Below are 5,731 nucleotides of genomic sequence, written 5' to 3'. Positions count from 1 at the left end.
ATTAAGAAACGAGTAACAGTGAGCAACTTACCAAAATGGATGCTAAACAATGCGAGGTCCTCGACGACAAGAAATGACTGCAAAATTTGATGATTTAATTAACAGGGTTATGCATGCATTATCGAATCTTGTACAAAAACTTTTAACTTTCATAACAAAATTCCCTTTTGACTAGTATGCATTAACTTGTAGAACTGGAGCGGAAAGCTGAAAAGTTTTCAAGAGAACTAACAAATGGAGCAGCAAGGAGAAGTCATTTCATACTCGAGCAAACTGCGCAACTGATCAGTGAAGCAGTCCAATTTGAACACTGATCGAGGTGAGATGACTGTTCCATTGCTCCGAAAAACTCAAGTAATGGTTTTCGTTCGGCGAGGTTCAAAGTTGTAATGAGAACGGGTACATTATACGAAGCTCCGGTCTTGCTTAGCTTTAAGTAAGACCTTAAAGCGAATAGACATTAAGGGTTTGTTACGGCTAAAACTGATTCAATGCATTCTTAATCGTCATTTTGCATTGTGACACCCTCAATTTTGAATCTAAGCGGATTCAAAAACTAAAGCCCTCTCTGTTCAGGAAGAATTCAAGATACATCATTTACTTACGTTTTCGATGTGTAAGGAAAGAAATGGAGGGCAGTATATACAAGTTCGATCACACGAGAAACAAATAATTTATCACTGTGACCCCTCAAACTACTTATTACCTATTACCTTGCAACGGCAGACAAATAACTTATTACACCCAGCAAGCTAATATTACCAAATTCCTATTCAAAACGTTTGGAGCAGGAATACTGCATCCGGCTGAAAAAAAATTAAGGGATAAGTAATACTGGTGGATCATTTAGATGCATCATTTGCAACTGATCATGAGTGACAGTGGTCACTTCAGAAAATAAACATGAAGGGAATTCTGACATAGTCACTAACTTGATCCAAACTGAGTAAAGAGAAAACAACAAAAAGTAACGCAAAATTCATCAGAACTGGTTTATCACACATAAATTATTACTTGTTCGTGTTATTAAGAAATGAGTAACAGTGAGCAACTTACCAAAATGGGTGCTAATCGACGTGAGGTCCTCGACAACAAGAAATGACTCTGCAAAATTTGATGATTTAATGTGGTTATCCATTTTAACTTTCATAACACAAATCATTTATGCCCAATATGCAAAGAGAGTGGAACTGGAGCGGAAAGCTGAAAAGTTCTCAAGAGAACGGATCGAGGTGAGATGACTGTTCATGATTGCTCGGAACAACTCAAAAAATACATGGTTTCGCTCGGCGAGGTTCAAAGTTGTAATGAGAACGCATACATTATACGAGGCTCTGGTCGTGCTTAGGTTTATTTAAGACTTAAAAGCGAGTAGACATAAAAAGTTTGTCATGGCTAAAACAGATTGAATTCTTTCTCAATCGTCATTTTGCTTTGTGGCACCCTCAAGTTTGAATCTAAGCGGATTCAAAAACTAAAACCTTCTCTGTTCAGGAATAATTCAAGATACGTATCATTTACCTACTTTCTCAGAATGGTAGGCAGTTTATTGTTCCATCACACAAGAAACAAATAATTTATTACACCCTTAAGCTAATGTTACTTATTAGCTTGATATGTTACTCGAGTCATTACAAATGAATTAATGGGTAAGCAACGTTGGTTAATTGTTTGCGTGCGCGGTGCGTGCGTGCGTTCGTGACAACCAGCCAAGCTCCTTTTGAATGATCGTGATCACTCAGAAAATAAACAGTTAAGTTATGCATAAAACGAATGTGTGCCGACATAGTTATTGACTTTAATCCAAAGAAAAGAAAAGAGAGGCGAGTAGGAAATTTATTACGCATGCATTACTTGTTCTTGCTATTAAACAATGAGAAACAGTAAAGAGTTTTTAAAATTTAAAGCAGGCTGATGAAACACATTATGTGATCACAATGTACAACTAATTAAAGAACAGAAAGCAGTATAGTTCAATCAAACAACAAACAAATAATCAATTAGGAGTTTCTCATTACCTGGAAACGTCCTCGTTGGAACGTGTGGAGCAGGAACAAGGAATCTAGTCACAAATAAATTAATGGATAAGCAATATCGGTGGATTGTTTGCGTGCAAGCGTCAGTTACAACTGAATGACCGTGACCGTAAATGTAAAAACAATACCGACATACACGCATGATGGAAATGTGTAATGGGCCCGAGGGAAGGACTTGATACAACACAAGTTGCGTTGACAACGGGCAACGGGGGTAGGACAACTTTAAAATCAGAGTCCTGGGCAGGAATCAAACCTACGACCACAGGCAGACAACCCTGAGGATGAGAGAGCGCGTGACGTCACGTTATTTTGAGACAGTCAACTAATCGAGGAAAATGTTCCATAAAAACTTCAAATCGCGATGTTTCTTTTCGAAAACTCATTTTATGGACAGCTAGATAAATAAAGTTGACTCAGCTACTATTTTCTACGTTGTCCTGGATGATTTAATGGTTTTTGGGACCCTTCGATTTCCTCTTCAGATCACACGCGTCGTCAAGTACGATATAAATAGTCTATTTGCAACGAAGTTATGCGCATGCCTTGAGCATGCATCAAATGGGATTTGTAACGGACCAATCAGACAAAAGTCTCCATTGCTAATCATATTTCGAAAAGCAATGGAGACTTTTGTCTGATTGGTCCGTTAGGAATCCATTTGATGCCTGCGCATAATCTCGTTGCAAGCAAGATGGCTGCCAGAGAGGAAGAGAACAAGTCATTGAGCTTTCTCGGCAAAGGAAAAGAATCGATCGCTTGTTCTTTTTTTTTCTGGAAGATTCTAACTTTTAGCTGGTAGCAGCGTTTGCAAAGGCGGGAAATGATGAGGGGTTGCAAACCTTTTCTCCACCATGCGAAGGACTTTTTAGTGTAAGAAGCTTGCGTGCAAGTGATGTACCACGATCAACTTGGCTGTCGTGTTAGCGGCAAAAAACACGAAGTTTCGCCTTTCGTAAAAACAAACGAAAATCTTCTGTGTAGAGGCCGCTATTGTGCTGAAAAAACTAAGAAAACGCGCAGTCGACGAAGCGAATCAAGACAGCGGGTCAGGTTGGTTTGAGCCATTAATTTTCTTGTTGCCAGTTTCATAAATATTTTGAGAGTAAGTTTACAAGTATGACAGAAATTTTGTTATTGATTTATGTTCGGCAGGAAATGGAAGCTCTTCAAATGCAGTTAGAACTTTTACAACTGCAACAGCAACAATCCGTAAGCTTAAGTTATATGTAAGTTACTTAAGTTTGTGACTGGAAAGTATACATCCAGATACAGTAAAAACACCCAGGTATAAGATCCTACATTTTTCCAAGTTTGACAAAACAAGTTCTTATATTTGGGGGTAGTTATTGGCAATTTAGGCTAAAGTAGGTTCTTCATTAGGTTCTTAAGTTTTCAGTAGAAACCATTCCTGTACAAGCAGTAAAAATAGGTTTGGTCCTATATGATACAGCATTTATTTATAACTGTCTTGTCTTGTCATGAGCCTTGTGCAAGACTAACTAAAAAATTATATACACTATAAACGAAGTATCTTTTCAGAAATAATTGCATACAAATAAAAAAAAAATGGAATAAGTAAAAAGTGCCAAAAAAACGTCATTTTGCCTTAATTTTCTGGTCACATCATTTTATGATGGAATCATCATAAATTGGTCATAGTGCTACAGTATATGTAATGAAACAAACAAAATAACTGCACCTCTTAGTGTTCAAAGAACTACAGTTTCCTTATTAAAACTGTACGTGCATACTTTCCATGAAGTATTCTCTATTTCTCAAAGTCACAAAAGTTATACTTCTTAGTTTAAAATGCTTATAAAAATATCTCTTAACTCACCTTTAAGAACCTGATAAATTTTGCTTGGCTAAACAGGTTCTTATATTTTGGCGTATAAAAATGGGAAATTTCTGCCAGCAGGTTCTTAAAACACTAGGTTGTTACATGCGGGTTTTTACTTACCCTGCGAACGCAGACGTATTTCCGGCAGTAGTTTCTCTCCCCCGAGAGAAACGACCGCCGGAAATACGTCTGCGTTCGCAGGCGAAGGTTGTGACTGCCCAATCAAGCAGTAGTGTCTGTCCAGTTTCAATACTGAAAAGATTACTTAAGCATGCTAGATATTAACCCCCACTCTAACGAATTTATCTTTAGAAGTCTAGTCCAAACTAAATCGTTTCATGAGCTAATTCCAAAATGATAAACCGATTTCGTACACAACGCAGTGTAGTAGAGCTGAAATATGCGGTAAAAGCCGGCCTTTGCATGAATATGAATTAGCTGGAAATGAAATATTTCTGAGGCATGAGAGCAGTGGGGACTGGGCCTGTTCAGGGCATCATGGGACACGATGACAGCCATACAAGAGAGTTTTGTCACATGGGAGATCATTCTTGAACGTTTTATATTTCTTATTTTCTTTTTTTTTTTTTCTACCACAGTTTACATAGTAGTTCACGCTTTCGTTTCAATTTTGTCTTAGCAGCGTGGCCTTCGATTTCCTAGGACTGGCATTCAGAGCTTAAGTCATGGATCCTACCCAGGTTTCCGGCCTTATTTTCCCCCAACGGGTTTTTTTCCGGCAGGTCTTTCCTGGCCTTCGTTCTGGCAGTAGCTGTTTCTGTAAACTGCTGCTTAGCTCTGTAATTTTTAGGTAGGGTTAGGGTTAGTTATCGAAGTTATCCTAGTGTAATCACGTGTGATTACGACTATACGGCGCTCGGCCGAAACTGCCCAAACAAACCTAATGGCTTTCTATTCATGTTTTGCACTGCATAGTGGACCTGAAATCTAGTAAATCATTAAAGTTCGCCCGGCAATCGCTTTGGAAGCAAAGCAGATGGGTAGAGAAAGAAATAACCTGTTTTTTTGTGTTTGGTCTATCGACCACTTATTTCTTTTTCTGAAAGGTTTTTACAATTTGTGGTTTTTGTAGTCAATCCTAGGGTTTACAAATGGTTTCTAGACAAAAGTCAAAATCCAATAAGTGTCAACACAAACAAAGGGAAAATCGCAGCACACGCAAGATTCGAGCGACCAACGCTAATAACATCAGAGACAAACAGTTTGAGCTACATAACTCTTAAGTGGCAAGCAGCTTGGTGAACATTCAACGGGGCTGGATAATCTGCGAGCCATGCGAATTTCGCATTTAAGTCTAAGCACCCATTTCAAATAGCGCTGATAAACTGAAACTGCCCAAACAAACAAAGCTAATGGCTTTCTATTCATGTTTTGCGCTGCATAGTGGACCTGAAATCTAGTAAATCGTTAAAGTTCGCCCGGCAATCGCTTTGGAAGCAAAGCAGATGGGTAGAGAAAGAAATAATCTGTTTTTTTGTGTTTGGTCTATCGACCACTTATTTCTTTTTCTGAAAGGTTTTTCACATCAGAGACAAACAGTTCCAGCTACATAACTCTTAAGGATGTTCGCGCGAAAATTTTTCAACATTGATTTTTTTTCTGAACCTTTCACCACTGTTAGATACTGAGTTAGTTATGTCAGAAATGTAAAAAAAAATCGGGGGTCACCGACTTCCTTTTGGCGAGAACATGCCCGGAAGGCCAGTGTCTGTAAACCCAAATATATTGCAATTAAATCTTTGAAGTGAAATCTTCTGTGCCAAATATTGTTTAAGTGGACTTATTAAGTGAATTTAGTCAACTGGTGAGGTTCCTTAAAGATCAAGTTCGC

Source organism: Montipora capricornis, chromosome 7 (assembly GCF_036669925.1).
Source record: "Montipora capricornis isolate CH-2021 chromosome 7, ASM3666992v2, whole genome shotgun sequence".
NCBI classification, from domain to species: Eukaryota; Metazoa; Cnidaria; class Anthozoa; order Scleractinia; family Acroporidae; genus Montipora; species Montipora capricornis.
This window is presented reverse-complemented; position numbering follows the sequence as displayed.